Here is an 18822-nt window from a genome sequence, read left to right as displayed (position 1 = left end):
TTATTTTGAAGCGATGAAACTGAATAGAGTTGATTAAAGCGATACCGATCCCGAACTTGATTGAACTAGGACCAATGAAGAGAAAAGATACTGAACTTGAACTTGATGGATCAAGACACAATGAGTGAAGATAAACTGTCTGGCTTGATTTGATGTGATAAAACTGAACACCTGTTTAGATTGAGCATGTGATCAAAGATACTCTTTAAACTTTTGATTGAGTTTAAATGAATAATCAGCTTGATGAAAAGTGATGAAATTGATTAACGTTAAGAGACTGATTCAGATGAAGGCAATCTCAGCTTGATTTGAAGTGATGAAATTGATTAACATTAAGAAACTGATTCAGTTGAAGGCAATATCAACTTGATTTGAAGCGATGAAACTGATATGCCCCTAGCGATGAGAATTTGTTTGATTTTCTTTAGTTGAAAAGATTTTTGCTCTACTTTTGATGAAGATTTGAAAATTTTCTCGACATTGAAGATGTGAGGTCATGAGGTCATGAGTATGCCCCCTCGGGAGCGAAATCGAAAGATAGCGATGGTACATGATTTTAGGCAATTGTTGATGATGATAATTACTTGAGCACAAAGATTGAGTCAGAGGAATATTTGAAGATTTAGCGATGATTAATGTGAAATTGAGTGCAAATTGAAGAAAAGAATGAGAATGTGATGAAAGCGCTAAGTGATCTCAGTTGTATGAAATTGACTAGAAGAATGATCTTGTAATTTGATTTCGATCTCAAAAATGGAATCAGGATTGGCAAATTAGCTGAGGGTACAATTTTCATGTCCATCGGAGCAAGTTGAAAAATTAGGGTTTTGGCTATATAACGGGTCCAAATGTCATTTTCAATTCATTTTAACCTCTCCAAGTTTGAAATTTGAAAAGTCTTCTGCAAAGAAAAATGGTCATTCTGATCTAGGAGCATCGATTCGAGTGCCAAAGATGTCATAATCGACCGCGAAACTATGAGCCAGCGGTAAGTAATCAATTTTAAGCCTTTACATTTCATCAATGTTGAATTTTGGTTGAATTTTTTGCTTTTTCATGTCGTCCAAAACCATGTAGTGTCATTTTGTCATACGAGACGATACTATTTCTCATACGACAAACTGTTCTTTTATGGTTTGTCGTATTAAGCCATTTGTTTTGTTGTCTAGGGTCTTCCAATGTCTCATATGAGAGTTTGCTTGAAAGACAATTTTATAGTGCGAATGCATGTCATTTATCATATGGGAGTCTTTTATCATGCTGTATGAATTCCTGACTCATACGAGTTTTTTCTTACACTATGATATGTCATATGAAAAACATTGAGAATTTTTAAGGGTAAAAGCATGAAATTTTTATTTGGCATTTTGTGTATTTAGATTTACGTGATGTTTAACATGTTGTATAGCATAATTTGAATGACTCTCTGATGCTCTTTTGTTTGATTCTGGCAGGTTCGACTACCACATGTCCTATTTTGGTGTGTCTATCCTCCTACAATGAGGCTAGTCTACGAGTTGTCAGATGTAGACAAATCACATATTGATTTGTGTGGCTTTACTCACCTTTTACAGATGCTTGATATCCGTATGAATCATGGGATGCTTACTGCACTTGTTGAGCGGTTCCATTCAGAGGATAACACCTTTCATCTACCAGTGAGAGAGATGACCATTACTCCAGAGGATGTGTATAGGGTTTTGAGGATTCCATTTGCTGGGGATAAGGTTGACTATGATTCTGCTCAATGTCCCGGTATCTTAGCCTTGAGATGCATTTTTCATGATGAGGACATCCTTACATGGGCTGTCAGTTGGGATGATATGATGGCTAGATACAGTGAGCAGTTTCCGCTGGCATGCATATTGGTAGGATTCATTGGTTATTTCATTATGCCAGATAGGGGACAATAGGGCTTCTTATGTGGTTGGGCCAGGGTGCTGGAGAGACTATTGATTCATCCTAAGAGATTAGGGTGGGGATTGTGTTTGTTAGCTCACATGTATCGTGAGATGCATGAGATTGCATACAGGGATGGGAAGAGCATGGCAGCAGGAGTCCTGGTTTTGCAGATTTGGGCCTAGGAGCATATCCCAATTTGTAGACCTATTGTGGATGACGCCATAGATCCACACCAGCCGATCATTTATAGATATTCTAGATATGTTACTCAGCCCCATCTAGGCAAGACCGAGTATTGGCGATGATAGCTTGATGATCTGATCGTTGTTGTATGGAGACTATATAGGGGTCTAGAGCTATGGGATGACTAGAGAGTGCAGCAAAGAGATATGTTTATGACCCATCCTCTTATCAATAGATCTGTGACCATTATTGAGCGATTTGTTATGGCAGGCCTCAAGGGATTCGATAGGAGTTCACAACCTACACTCATTATGGGGATGAGGAGAGATGAGGATGGGCCCCTAGGTTGTCATACGCATTGAGCATGCAGGTGCTTATCGGATTGCAACAACTCTGATGGGACTATTTGGAGGATATTGCAGATGTGGGGTATTGCCCCAGTACAAGGATTGGTTTTAGAGTCATCCCTTTCCTAAATTTACTGATCCAACTAAGCATGCACCTCTTATAGAGGAGGCTAAGGATGAGGACCCTCCACAGGAACAGGTACAGGGATAGGCATAGGGATGGAGAGTGACAGGTCCTAAGTGGGCAGGTGGTGATCCTAGTGCAAGCAATAATAGGGTACCAGCTGGGGGGAGACAGCAACAGAGAGGGGAGGGTGGATCCCTTCGAGCTATTGGTGTGGGGGATAGTAGTGCTAGGACAATCAAGGGTGGAGGAGAGGAGGAGCGAGCAACTCCTAGACAAGTGCAACAGTGGAGGGATGAGCGGGGTGGAGAGGGAGATGGAGGTGGAGGCGGAGAGCTTGTGAGGGAGCAGGGGGCAGCTGATGCAGCACGATCTATGAGATCAAGATTAGCAGGTTTGCAGTCACAATTGACAGCAGCTCAGACACAACTTGCAGAGTGGGACCAATAGCTGATGGAGGTCAGAGCTGAGCATGATCGTCAGCTCATTGAGATGAGGGCAGAGAGAGATCGACAACTGGCTAAGGTCAAGGCAGAGCGAGACGCTCTTCAGCGGGAGGTTTTCCACCAAATGAGTCAGCCAGATTATTATGTTGCAACTTATAGCATAGTAGTTCTTGTAGCGCAACAGGTTGTCCCATATTCCTAGTATATGGCTTGATCTGAGGGAGTTTGGGCACCTAGGCAGGATGCTGGTCAGCAGACTCCACCTCCTCCTCCACCTGGCGATGAGAGAGAGGCAAAGAGCTAGATTTTTATAGATCTTAGATTTTGTTATATACCCAATTTTTTTGTAGCCTATACAATTCTTACTCCAATGGGAGATTGTAGATGATAGTTGATATCATTTGTACCCTGAGAATTTTATTTGTACTTTGAGATATTTATGATGATATATATGAGATCTTGATTTGATTTCATCATACTTGTGTTAATTGATTATGAGACATTTTTCTATATGCTTTATTCTATATGTATGCATATTTGTTCAGTATGGATGTATGTAATGTAGATGAATATGGATGTTTATTTTTTGTGTTTCTTTTCATATGCAAATAAATGATGAAAATGAGTAACTAGTAATGCAAAAATTTTCCTTCTTTTTAATGCAATAATATGAATGCAAACAAATATATAATTAAATGTATGGATCTATATAAGATGCTTATGTATGTAACTAACATCTCAATATGCAAGTACTTGATCAGAGAAACAATGAAAAAGAGACCACTTAGCTAAGAAATGATGATACTTCAAACTCTCATTTAGAAGATAAAGAGATCATTGTTATCATGCAAAAATCACTTGAAATACACAAAATGCAGAATGAATGCAACTTAAAGCTAGTAACTGGATTTGAAATGCTTAATTTTCATCACTGAGCATTTACAAACATAGTAGGTAGAATAGAGTTCCTTCCTTTTCATATGCAATATTAATTATCTTGTCTGCAATGAACCTTTTTTCGTTCATATCCTTAGACAAATTAGGCATGCATCCAGATTGCACATTTGAAGAAATTCCCTCAAAACAGACAAAGAAATGATGCCAACCTCCCTGTAGCATACAAATAAGCGGAGTCGAGGTATGTGTGGTGATTTCACCTTACTGTGAAGGCACTTATCATAGACACCCAACTGATTAGATGTTTCCAGATCATCATAATCATTCCTACAAGTAGAAAATAAAGAAAATATTATGCCCCCAATCCTTGCTTCTCTTAGTCAAGATAGACTTCCTTGAGTTACTCAGAGGGAATAATAATCGAAAACCAATATAAAAGACAACACACAAAGAAAATTTCTTGCATATCTCAAACTGTTTAGTGATAGTTTTCAATAATGTTGCTTTGCTTGTTTACTCAGTGATAAAACTCTTTAGTAGTTAGGAGACAGGTGACTGACTCAGATTGGACGACTAGATATCACTAACAAAAAGATTACTTGGTTGATACTGCTTAGGACACGCAATATGCTTAGTTGATTACCCTAAGACTAGGACATTGATCAATTTCAATCCATGAGGGTTCTAAAAGAACTAGGATGTCACAAGAGCAACTAAAAGATATGTACAAGTGAAATCAATGATGCAAGAAAGTGAGAAATGCCAATGTTACATTGATAGATGGAGCGCTTGAATACAAGAGGTGCCTATTTTCCAGGTTTTCACCTGCTTGGCAAAGATTCTTTTTTTTTCTCTTTCTTTTTTTTCTTAGGACATTTTATGATTTTTATGATTTTTTCAAGACTTTTTCAGCTATACAGGTTGTTGGAGTAGGGAATACTAAGTGAAGAATTTCTTCAAGTGGATGGTGTTGATCGGCTCATGGAGCTGTTCTCCTTCTTATGTTGAGAGTTGATAGGTACCAGAGCTAAAGACTGCAGTAATGATGTAGGGACCCAGTCAGGTGGGTTCAAACTTCCCTTTGTTGTCTCAAAACTATTGATTTTTTGGATTTTCTCCAAGGTCACCAACCTAAAATTATCATTGTTGGACCTACTTGTTATATCCTTTAGACATTCTCTTTTGATACACTCTCAGATGATCAAATGCCACCTGCTGACGTTCATCCAACAACTTGAGTTCTTGCAATCTAGATATTCTATAGTCTTCATCAGTAACAAGACCTTGCAAAGAAACTCTCAAAGATGGTATTTCCACCTCAATAGGTAAGACTTCTTCAGATCCATACACCAAAGAAAAAGGTGTAGCCCCAGTAGGTGTTCTAATACTTGTTCTATAAGCCCATAATATAGGATTGAGTTGCAGATGCCAATCCCTCCTAGATTTATTTATTGTTCTGTGTAAAATAGTCAGCAAATTTTTGTTAGATGCTTCAGCTTGTCCATTACCTTGAGGTTCAGTGTTGTTTGATTTTGAATTTTTCACATAGCTCATCTAGATCTTTGTTCTTGAACTGCCCTCCATTGTCAGTCACAATGGATGAAGGTATTCCATACCTACAAATGATATAGTTAAGGATGAATAGAGCTACTTGTTTACCAGTTGCTTTGATGAGAGAAACTGCTTCTACCCACTTAGTGAAGTACTTAGTGGCAATTATGATAAACTTGTGTCCGTTAGATGATGCAGGATATATTTGGCCAACGAGATCAAACACCCATTGCTAAAAAGGCCAATGTGTAATGAAGAGTATGAGATTCCCATGTAGCTGACACTTCTCACAAGTTTTAGAAAACTTTATAGCATCTTTCTCCATGTCTGGCCAGTAGTAGCTGACCCTTAGTAGTTTCCAAGCTAAAGTTAGACCATTTGAATGAGATCCACAAATACCTTCATGGACTTCAGATAATGAACATTGGGATTCTTCAGTTTCTATACACCTAAGAAAAGTACTATCCAAACCTCACGTAAATAGATTGTTAGCGATGATGACATACCGTGAAGCATTCTAGGTTAGGTTCCTTTTCTTATTACAAGTAAGATTTTCTAGGATACTTTGGTCTCATAGATAAGAGTAAATGTGGTTGTAGCGAGATGAGTCATGTCCAATAATAGAACAGACCATCTGGGACTCGAGAGAATCATAGGCAGGGTAATGTAACTCTTCCACCAGGAATTCAAAGCGAAAATTAGATTCTTGTAACTCTAGTATAGATGCCAAGGTGGCCATAGCATTTGCTGCTCTATTTGTTGATTTGGGGATATGCTGGAATGACACAAAATTAAAATATTTCTTGAGATCATCCACCATTATCTTATAAGGCATCCGTTTCTCATCTCAAGTTTGATATGTATCATTGATTTGGTTGATGATTAGCTGAGAATCTCCATAGATGTGTAATTCCAAAACCTTCCATTCAATAGCCAACTTGATCCTATTTACCAAAGCTTCATACTTTGCAATGTTGTTTGTGCAAGGGAAGAGAATCTTGTAAGCCTTCGGGATTGAATATTTTTGAGGATTAATAAAAATTATTCCAGCATCAGAACCATGTTGAGTGAAAGACCCATCAAAGAATATCTTCCATGATTGTTGAGTAAGGTGCATGATAGATTCATCTAGAAATTCTATATGCAAAGGTTGAGTGTCTTCAAGTGGAGCATTAACAAGTTGATTTGCAATTACCTGTCCTTTGATGGCTTTGCATTCTACATATTCAATATCAAACTCTATAAGAACCATGACCCATTTAGCCAATCTTCCAGTACATGTTGCTTTTCTAAGAAGATATTTGAGCAGATCAATCTTAGCTACTAGCTTGATGGAATGTGTTAACATGTAGTGTCTCAATTTTTGTGATGCAAAGACTAAAGTCAAATAGGATTTTTTTATTATAGTATAGTTCATTTCATAAGACACCAAGGTTCTGCTGATATAATATATAGCTCTCTCTTTTTTATTTCCATCCTATTGTGCCAGAAGTGCCCCTAGTGAGGAATCAGTAGCTAATATGTAAAGAATCAATGGTTTACCTTGAATTAGTGGCATCAGTATTAGTGGATTAGATAGGTATTCTTTGATTTGCTGAAGCTATTTTTCACATTCTTGATCCTAGTTGTATGTTACTCCTTTCCTTAATACTTTTGTGAAGGGTTGAGCTTTATCTGCTAGCTAAGAAATAAAGCATCTGATTGACTGGAGACGTCCTTGTAAACTTCTCATTTGACTAATATTCTTTGGAGGTGGCATTTTCATTATAACTTGGACCTTCTCAGGATCAACCTCAATTCCTTTCTTTGAAATAATGTAACCAAGTAATTTCCTTGATGTCACTCCGAAGGCACACTTCTTAGGATTTAGCTAGAGCTTGAATTTTTCCATTCTATCTAGTATGAGACCTAGCTCTTGAATATGTGTGGATCTCTTCATAGTCTTTACTAAAGTGTCATCAACATAATTTTCCATGTTTTTATGCATCATATCATGAAAGATAGTAGTTACTGCTCTTTGGTAAGTTGCTCCTGCATTCTTTAGCCAAAATGACATGACATTCTAGCAGAAGGTTCCCCATGCACAGGTAAAAGTTGTCTTTTCTTGATCCCCAGGAGCTATTTTGTTTTGATTATAACCAGAGAATCCATCCATTAATGAGTACATCTCATATCCAGTAGCCATATCCACTATCATATCAATATTAGGCAATGGAAAATTGTCTTTTGGACATGCTTTGTTGAGATCTCTGAAGTATATGCAAACCCTAATAGATTTGTTTGCCTTTGATACATGTACTATGTTTGAAATCCATTATGCATAGTCTATAGCTCTGATAAATCCAACTTTTAGCAATTTTTCTAGCTCAGCCTTGACTAGCAGTGCTACATGAGGGTGCATCTTACGGAGTTTTTGCTTGACTGGTTTAACTCCTGGTGTAATAGAAAGATGGTGCATGATAAGATCAAGATCTAGGCCTACCATATCAAAGTATGTTCATGCAAAGTTGATCTTCTTTTCTAAAAATAGATTACTGAAATCTTTTAACTCATTTGCTGATAATGATTGAGCTAAGTGAAAGATATGTGGTATCTCTTTGTAGCATCGTAAATTGTACGCACTTCCTAGGGTGGTACAATTTCACACCTAGTTTAGCACCCACCTTGGCACATTTTGCATTTTGCATTGCATTTCCCCTTTAGCACTTAATTAATTAAATTAATTAGGTCTAAGGTTCTATTTTATCATCTCCCATATCATAAAGTTGGGCCCTTTTCATTAAAGTGTGCCCCTTTCATTTTATTCTTCCAATACATCATTTAATCAAAAACCCTAATTTTGAACTTGGGGGCTTGATTTCGGGGGTCAAAACATCTCGAAATTAGCTGTAACTTCGGGATTCGCTCTAAAATCATCATATCCGACGGCCCTGAAAATTTGGTGAAAAGTTGTCAGGACCATGGCGCCCAATGTGCACACAGTCCCGGACATTTTTCCCGAAATTTTAGGAGCGCAATCCAATCATAAAATAAAGCTTAACCCCAAGAAATTGGCAGGAGATTCAATCTCTAGGTCGGCCAAAAGTTGAGATTAAGACCTAGGGTTTCATATATAAGAGCTCTCTTTCTTCATTGGAGAGGAAGGAGATTTTTGGTTTGGAGGTACCTTCTATGCAGTGAAAGAGCAGATCTTTGAAGACTTAAACAACATTCAAACATCCATCCATCAAGCATTCATCAAATTCATTCATCCATTTAGGGCTTTGAAGACATTGAAGAGCAATAGGGGGTCACCGACTAAAGATTGGCTTGTACCCCTCCCTTGGGGTTGGGTATGATTTCATGTTGTTTTCATGTCTTTGCATAAGCTGCATTATATCATTTGTATTCATGCTTTAGATCACTTTGCATCTTGATTTGGAGCATTTACATTATCATTTACAAGCAATTAGGGTTTACTTTCTAGGTTGCTCTAGTTTGCTTACTTGCATTTTAGGATCTTGCACACACACAAGGTATGCACACACAACTTTTACAATACAACTTGGCTATTCATGGAGGTGGAAATCACCAAAGCGGGGGTTTGACTAAGGCAAAACCCTATATAGCCGCCCTATAACCCTTTTCAGATATAAGTGCAGATTTCTGAATTCGAAGGATGCCGCAAGTTGCAGTTCTGATGGAAGTAGACTGAGATGGGGAAACACACCAAATTGCAAAGCAAAAACCTAGGACAGGGGTGTGGGGCACCCTGGTCCTGACAGGACAGGGGCGCTGGGCACCCTGGTCCCTCAGACAACAACAGTTTTCAGCACTTTTCGACAGCTTTCAGGTTGCCAAAAGGAGCAGTTTCAGGTGCAGAATTAGGTCAGTGGTGCATGCACCCCCATCCTGAACATTTCCACTCAGATTTTAACCCTAGGTACACATCTGCATTCTCCTTTTATCCTTGTGTTTACAGCTTTTCATCACTTAATCTCAATCTTGCAATCTTGTTACTAGTTCATACTTGCATTCTAGGGCTAGTAGTTGAACTTGCATCATTTTATCTATCATTTGCAACAAAGGAATAGAAATCCTAATAGGTAGCCCATGGCTCTCTCTTCCACAAAAAGAAGTAGCCAATTGTGTGATACCTCTAGGCTCTTTCATATTCCACAAGTGTGTGATTGAAAGTGAGATTAGGGCATGTTTGCTTAGTGTCACTTTTTCCCCCACACATCTTTGGTGAACCCGACGTGAACTCCAATCTTCTCTAATTCTGATTTATGTTTTCAAATTTGAGTGTTTATGCTATTTCAAATTCAAATTTTTATTTACAAGTTTTAATTTCTTGCAAGATTCAAAAATTTAGAGGAAATTTTTGCTAAAACCCTAATTTTTCAATTCAAAGTTGAACTTGTGGATAGCTTAATCGGGATCAATAATTTCAAATCTGATTTAGGAACTCATTTGAATCATAAATTTCATTTTCTAAATCTACATTCTAAGTGCTTTCATTGGTTAAAATTAAACATTTCCTTCTATTTTGCATGTGTTATCATTTGAAAGAGGGAAATTGTTGTCATGATGCATTCATTTCATAGATGTGATAATGGGTTAGCTTCCCTTGTTTCAATTTTTCCTTCTCCTAAAGAACCTCCCCCCATCTATAACAACATTTTAGTGCCTAAAATATTTGCTACCAATCCCTTTGAGACTCTCCCATTCTCTAAGGATGAAGACTTTAAGAGTGATCTTGACAATTCTCCTAAAATGTGCCCTTCCTATTTAGCTATCCTAGAGGAAGAGAATGATATCATAAACACCTTTCTTAATGTTACTTCACCTTCCCTACATGATGCCTCTCTAAGTGAAAAGGTATTGATGGACATTGACTTATTTTCCCTAAAGTTGGTCCTTTCAATGGGGGCATGTTGGTGCAACAAGAGGTTATGAACACTTCTTTCAAAGATCTCCTTCCTAAGCATGAATCTTTGGAGAAATATGTTCATGTTCCTTCTAAAAAACACTCCCTTCATGAGGATCCTTTTGTGCAAGAAGATGACATTATCCCTACATTTCCTAGTGATGGCATTTCCTTTTCCAACAAAATTCCAACTAGAGATGATGAATTAATGATAAATGCTTACCCTTCTCCTAAAGTTTGTCTTACCCATAAGCATCCCTTAGAGAAAGAAGATGAAATAATAATCAATTTCCTTAATTCTCTCTCCCCTAAAGATCATATTGAACATATTTTGAGGAAAGAGGATGAGTTTAACACATCTATTGATGCTCTCTCTCCTAAGGATGAGGAATTAATAAACAATGTTATCTCCTCTCCCGAAATTGACAATACTTCAAACATTCCTTTCAACCACCTCACTATTTGGGATGAACCATTAGAAGAAGGTGTAGATTATTCTCTTCCCCATGAGAGAACCCTAGCCAAAGGGGATGAAATCAATATTGAAAACTCCCTTGATAGTTTCTCACCTTCCTTGAATCTCAATCATTCTCCCTCTAAAAATAAAGCATCTCCCTCTCCTCAACTTGGTTCTACTCATAAGGAAACCCTAGTTCAAAACAAGATGGTTAACATCTCTTTCAAAGATCTCCATCTCAAAAGTGAGACTTTAGAGAGTAATGTTGATCCTTCTCCTAGAGAGTTTATTCCCAATGTAGTTCCTTTGATGATAGAGGATGATATGACCTTTCCTAGTATTACTCTTCCTACTGGAACATCAATGCCTACCCCTTGTCTCTCTCCTAAAATTGATTTAATCCATGATAAGATTTTAGTGCAAGAGAAGACTATCAATAATTCTTCCAACACTTTTGTTCATTCCTCTAAACCATCCTCAATCAATTTGATACATGTGAATGAAACACCTAACAAACCTCTCTTCACTGTCCAAGGTACTTGTCCTTCTCAAAATTCTTAACCTTTAAATAATCCTATCTTAGTGGTTCAAGGTGGTTATGCTAATGATTCTTTTTGCACTCCTAAGAAACCTATTATTACTATGCAAGGAGGTTATTCTACTAAGAGCCCTTATGAGTATGCTAAGCAACTGACTAGAGAGAGTTATAATGCGGTTGCTCATACCTATAATACTAGAAATAATAGGCAACCTAATCCTCCTCTAGTTATCCCAACTTCACTTCCTCCTTCCCAACCTATTCTTCCGCAAGCTCCTTGTATTTCACAAATGCTTAGTAAGGACTATGATCTCATAGAACAACTTAAAGCTACCCCTGCTAAGATATCCCTTTGGGATTTGATCCAAACTTCTTCCGCTCATCATGGAATGTTACAAGATGCCTTGAAAGATTTGAATGTTCCTCCACCTAATACATCTAGTAATATAGTGTCTTTGGTTAACTCTGTGATGAATCCTAAGGCTCAAATTGTGTTTACTCAAGATGAGTTGCCTACTAGTGAAATTCAACATCAATATGATCCCTTGATGATTGTGGTTATCATAAATGACACTGCTATAAGACGAACACTGGTAGATAATGGTTCTGGCCTTAATGTGTGTAGCATTAATCTATTGCATAAGATGAATGTGGATACATCCCTTATTGAGCCTGACTCTCGTCCCATTCGAGGCTTTGATAATGTGGCTAAGTCTTCATTAGGTATTATCACCTTACCCATCATAGTGGGACCTGTTACTTTGCCTACTCCTATCCATGTTATGTCGGGAAATCTAACATACAACTTGTTATTAGGGAGACCTTGGATTCACAGTATGCAAGCTGTCCCCTCTACATTGCATAGACAAGTTAAATTTATTTATAATAATAAGACATATACCTTGATAGGTGATACTAATTTTCAAGCTTGTTTGCAAACATCTACTTCCAAAGGGAGTTCTTCTAAGCCTTCCTCTTCTAGTTATGACTCGTTAAACAAGATACCTATGGATGAATCATCACCCTCTGATAATCAAAATTCTTTGGATGAGTCTGAAGTTCCTGAAGAAGATTCTTCTCAACTTGAATCTACACATGAAAAGGCTTTTGATCCTGAGAAGGTTCTCGCAGAAGACGATTGGGGATCTCTTGATTTTAATCCCACCTTTGTAGGTGAGTATAGGGTTCCTCCTAGAGAGCTTAAAGTTAAAAAGAAAGAAGAAACTAGAGATCAATTAGTCTTACCTGAACCTATGAGCAATAATTTTGTGGCTGCTTCTCAAACTTCTTCTCCTCACACCTCTAATTCTGAATAATTTGATTCTTTGTCTTATGAAAAACCACCTTCTCTTTCTGAAATGGCTAATCGTTATGGTCGTAGTTTTCATATTTTGACTAAGAGTGGCTATAGTGGAAATGGTTGTGGTGCAAATGAATAAGGAATTAAAGTTCCTTTAGAGCATAACATGCATGAATATTCATTCGGACTTGGATATAATCTTTCTAAGCCCACCAAAGCATCTAAAAGACCATATCTCAATGTGAATGCTATATTTAGTAGTGACGATGATCTCACTTCAACTAAATCATCTTCTACTTCTATCAACTCTCATTCCCCTCATAAGGAAATCTTGGCAATGAACAAATCTCTTTATGACTCCCTTCAAATTTCTAAATCCACTTATGAATCTTTATCTCCTATTCATCATAAAGTCCTTTCCTCCAGGGATAAGGCTCTAATAAATTACACTCATCCTTCTTCTAAGATTTCTTGTGACTTTTTTTCTTCAATTTTTATCATTTTATACATGTTTTTGATCTCACTTATAGATGAGCATTTAGCATGTCATATTCAAATACCTCATTCAATCTATCATGTCTTTAAATAACATTAATGGCTATTATGTTGCTCATCATTATGTGACATTGGTAGCTCATTTACTGGGGGCTCATTGTCATTCATGATGGTACAATTTCAAGTGCAATCATATTTTTCAAGCAACATAATAGCCTAATTTTTCTATGTTATCTCTTGTTCCTATGGGGTAATAGTGTGGAAATATTGATCATCTTTGCTTTAGAATTCTCTTTTCCTAGATATGGGAGAAGATATGTATTCTCTTTCTTATCCTACCCACTTCTTGTGAGGAGCATTTTACATACACTAATGTCTTGCTTGCATGAACTCATGTGAGTATGTAGTACATTTTTCTTATGTCTAAATCTCTCCCTAGAAGATTGTGTAAGTCCTTCTCATTGTCCTTATCCTTGGGAAGCAATGATCTTTCCTTATTTTTATCTAAGGATCCACTTTTTCCTATTTCGTGGATGGTGTGAACTTTATTACTTGATGTTATTCCTTGTATGCATTTGTTGTTGTTTGTTCAAGGATTCTCTCTTACAAGAGGTGTAAGTCCTTGATTACAACCTCTTTTGCACTTGGTAAAATACATCCATAATGAATTCACTCTCCCAATTGGGTTAAAAAGAGTGTCATCCTTCATTAAGAATCACTTTCACCTCGCAAAAGAAGGAAGTATTGCATTCTTATTCTCTTCTTTGTCTTATTCTAGAAGATGTTATATTTGTCTAAGACAATTCCTCTCGGGGATAGGTGTCTTTTGTACAAAGATCTCTTCTCCTCTAAGGATCTCCTTTACACATACTACAAGATATCCCTTTTCAACTATCTTATCCTTGCTTAAAGAGTGCAAAACTCTCTTGCTTGGATCTATGACATTGTTGCATTTTTGGGGTATCTTCTTTTGTGATGAAGGTAGGTATCCTTGTTCTACTTTGCTTATGACATAAACATTACACTTTTTGAGCAATGGGTCATTCTCAGAACCAGAGCACAGAGTCTTAGAGCGAGATGTCTCCATTTTTCTTTTATGCAAGGTGATTATTCTCGGAACCAGAGCACAGACTCTTAGAGCGAGATGTCATGCTTTTGTACTATACATATACAGGTTGTAGCATACTTGGGCATAGACTCCTATGAGGTGCTTCTAACCTCCCTTACACACACATGCACGAGGTTGAGTGGAACTAGCGGCATAAGGCTAGACTTTCTCACTCTCCTCCCTTACATGGATCACCTAGATAGACTCTAGGGGCTAGTTTTCCATGTCCCTTTTCCCATGGATCACCTAGACAAGATCTAGGGGTGAGAAGTCCATGTTTTCTCTCTCACTATTCCTCTCATGGATCACCAATGTGTGTATTCATGCTTTTTTTCCTTTCTTTTCTTCTCTTTGCATTTTGTTTCCATTTACATCCTTCATCTTGTGTTAGAGAACTCTCAAATCTGCACACTCTTTGTTGTGTTGGAATTGAGATTTAGTCCTCTTTCTTACCAAATGATTCTCCATTAGTTTTTGATCTCATATCGAATCTTCTTGTGAGCATTTGTCATCAATATTCTTTAACAATTCAAAGTGGTAAACATGATACCCTGTTTCAACTCACTAAAATTAGCAAGCCGAAACAGGGGGGGGCATATAGCTACCCTCGAATTTTCATCACCTTCCTTAGTAAGCATTAGGTGATTTTGTGATCTAACGTGTGTTTTGTAGGGTGCGGTTCCTAACTGTGTACTGTAGATACCGCTGGGGGCTTCGTTCGACAGACTTATGGATATATCCTTTTTCAAATAATGTTTACTTTTCTGTACTTTAGCTTGCATATGCACGTAGTGTTCATAAGACCGCTAAAGTGGGGGCTAAATGTAGCGTCGTAAATTGTACACACTTGCTAGGGTGGTACAATTTCACACCTAGTTTAGCACCCACCTTGGCACATTTTGCATTTTGCATTGCATTTCCCATTTAGCACTTAATTAATTAAATTAATTAGGTCTAAGGTTCTATTTTATCATCTCCCATATCATAAAGTTGGGCCCTTTTCATTAAAGTGTGCCCCTTTCATTTTATTCTTCCAATACATCATTTAATCAAAAACCCTAATTAGGTCCTATTTTGAATTTGGGGGCTTGATTTCGGGGGTCAAAACATCTCAAAATCAGTTGTAACTTCGGGATTCGCTCTAAAATCATCATATCCGATGGCCGTGAAAATTTGGTGAAAAGTTGTCAGGACCATGGTGCCCGGCTTGCACACGGTCCCGGACATTTTTCTCGAAATTTTAGGAGCGCAATCCAATCATAAAATAAAGCTTAACCCCAAGAAATTGGCGGGAGATTCAATCTCTAAGTCGGCCAAAAGTTGAGATTAAGACCTAGGGTTTCATATATAAGAGCTCTCTTTCTTCATTGGAGAGGAACAAGATTTTTGGTTTGGAGGGACCTTCTATGTAGTGAAAGAGCAGATCTTTGAAGACTTCAACAACATTCAAACATCCATCCATCAAGCATTCATCAAATTCATTCATCCATTTAGGGCTTTGAAGACATTGAAGAGCAATAGGGGGTCACTGACTAAAGATTGGCTTGTACCCCTCCCTTGGGGTTGGGTATGATTTCATGTTGTTTTCATGTCTTTGCATAAGCTGCATTATATCATTTGTATTCATGCTTTAGATCACTTTGCATCTTGATTTGGAGCATTTACATTATCATTTACAAGCAATTAGGGTTTACTTTCTAGGTTGCTCTAGTTTGCTTACTTGCATTTTAGGATCTTGCACACACACAAGGTCTGCACACACAACTTTTACAATACAACTTGGCTATTCGTGGAGGTGGAAATCACCAAATCAGGGGTTTGACTAAGGCAAAACCCTATATAACCACCCTACAACCCTTTTCAGATATAAGTGCAGATTTTCGAATTCGAAGGATGCCGCAAGTTGCAGATCCGACGGAAGTAGACTGAGACAGGACAACACACCAAATTGTAGAGCAAAAACCTAGGACAGGGGCGTGGGGCACCCTGGTCCTGACAGGATAGGGGTACTGGGCACCTTGGTCCCTCAGACAACAACAGTTTTCAACACTTTTTGACAGCTTTCAGGTTGCCAAAAGGAGCAGTTTCAGGTGCAGAATTAGGTCAGTGGTGCATGCGCCCCCGTCCTGAACATTTCCACTTAGATTTTAACCCCAGGTACACATCTGCATTCTCCTTTTATCCTTGTGTTTATAGCTTTTCATCACTTAATCTCAATCTTGCAATCTTGTTACTAGTTCATACTTGCATTCTAGGGCTAGTAGTTGAACTTGCATCATTTTATCTATCATTTGCAACAAAGGAATAGAAATCCTAATAGGTAGCCCGTGGCTCTCTCTTCCACAAAAAGAAGTAGCCAATTGTGTGATACCTCTAGGCTCTTTCGTATTCCACAAGTGTGTGATTGAAAGTGAGATTAGGGCATGTTTGCTTAGTGTCACTTTTTCCCCCACACACTCTTGACTCCCAATATTTACTGGCTGATTTGGTTCAATCAATATAGAAGACCTTTCCTGGAAGTGACTTGGCAGTATATCAAGTATCTCACCTTCAGGAACCTTAGAGAGGTTTTCACCCTTAGGTACGTCCTTTATTTTTTCTATTTTTTATTTTGACACCACCACAATGTGGTTTTCACCATCAGATCTTTTATTTTTCTTTTATTTTTTGATTTTTGCGACTAAGATACTTGATATCTATTTCTATCATGTTCTCACTATGTTCGCTGGTGGAAGAGTCCATTGGTTCAACTGCATTAAGATAATATGCTAACATGTAGTCATTGACAAAGATAGGTACATTCATAGGTTGGTTTTGGAGACTATAGTCAATTAGTTCAGGATGTACCAAGGACAAAGTTTGAATAGGTTAAAGGGAGTTCATAGTATTATCATCATAAATTTGGACCAACAAGTCGAGTTATAGAAGACTACCTTGTGTAAATGTCTCAAGACCAAGAAGAGTTACAACATGATCATTGAAGTGCACATTAATACTTAGTTAACCAAATTCAATAGACCTACTTCTAGTATTGTTCTCTACGCCAAACTGGACTACATATTGTGGTTCAACAGTAACAAGATCAGTAGAAAGATTCTCAAAATCCATGATAGAGGAGTTAGAGTTTGATGCTGAATAGGTATTGTCATCAAAAGGACTGTTGTCGGAGTCATCAGAGTCATAAGATGAAGTTTCTAACTCTTCTTCAAGTGATTGAGTAAATGTATGTATAGTGTCAACACCTACATCTTTGATGCTGCAAGTTCCTTCGTGATTTAGTTCATTTATCACTTGTATCTAACATACCTATTGACATAACCTTGATGGCTCTATGAATCTCTGTCTTCTACTCCATTCAGCTTCTTCTGGACTAATGACTGGTTCTATTTCCATAGCTTCCAATTCTTCTTGTGTAGTTCCATACCTTATTTGTTTTGTCCTATTAGAGGGAGATATAGTAGGTGAAGATTGTTCTTGTGTTCTTCCTTCTTTCAACTTTTGTTCATAGTCTTCTTGTCTTTTTAGTCTGATTTCTTCTATCTTTGTTTGTAGTTTTAAGCGTATCAGCTCTTGTGTTTCATATGTGATATCATTGGACTCTTCTAGAGTTTCTATGCTAGATGTATTTGAGAGATAATCTGGACCCCATTCATACTCATTCGAGTAAGTTTCTGAATCATCTACTTGTTGTCTACCAGTGTATGTAACTAGAATTTTTCAGTGGTGCAAACAATTCTCTGATTATTTCTACCTCTTCTCTCATATCCTCTGAGACTTCTAATCCTTGTAGTGTTGTAGCTGATACCATTGGAACTTGAGTAGTGACTGTTTTCTCTCTCTTGATTGCTATTTCTTCTTGTTCTTTTTAATACTCTTCTTGAGTCTATTGAGTGTCTACTTCCCGTGATGTTGAAGGTAGTATCTTTTTCCTCCACTTAGACTAATGATAGGAAGTATGTTTCTAGTCTGATGTCTTTCCTGGATCATATCCCAGTCCAACTTTATCATTTGTAGACTTAGTTTGTAGATGAATAGGTTCAATAATACCTTCTTGATTTTTTCGTAAAGGACCAGTACCTGAATATCCCATGCATTGAATCATCTTATATCCTGGACCATATTGTGTTGGAGAAATCTCACAATGTCTTACTTCTTTGTTTTCACTATCTTCTTTGAACAACCATTTGAGAACAACATTGTCTTCTATTTCATCTATAAGGGAAGTAGAGGATTGTACAAAGAGACCATCATATATGACATTTGGAGTCGAAGTCTGTGGCTTCATAACCTCTGATGGTTTTCTTGACTATCTTGGTGATGGAGGAAGAGAGATTAGTGAAAGTAATGATTCTATCTTGTATCCATCCATGCCAATATTTGTGATTTTCAATTTCTTTTCTAAGTCCTTCATCAAGGTTTTTGAACTTTCAGCTGTAGAGGTTGCTTTATTATGAGGCACAAAGGTATCAAAACTCTTTGGCAATGCATTACAGGGGGAGTTTGTATCAGCATGAATATTGACTCAACTCCATTATAAGGAAATTTTAAGCACTGATGATATGTAG

This window comes from Cryptomeria japonica, chromosome 11, assembly GCF_030272615.1.
Source record: "Cryptomeria japonica chromosome 11, Sugi_1.0, whole genome shotgun sequence".
Classification (NCBI taxonomy): Eukaryota; Viridiplantae; Streptophyta; class Pinopsida; order Cupressales; family Cupressaceae; genus Cryptomeria; species Cryptomeria japonica.
The sequence above is the reverse complement of the archived record's forward strand: the minus strand, read 5'-3'. Positions refer to the sequence as shown.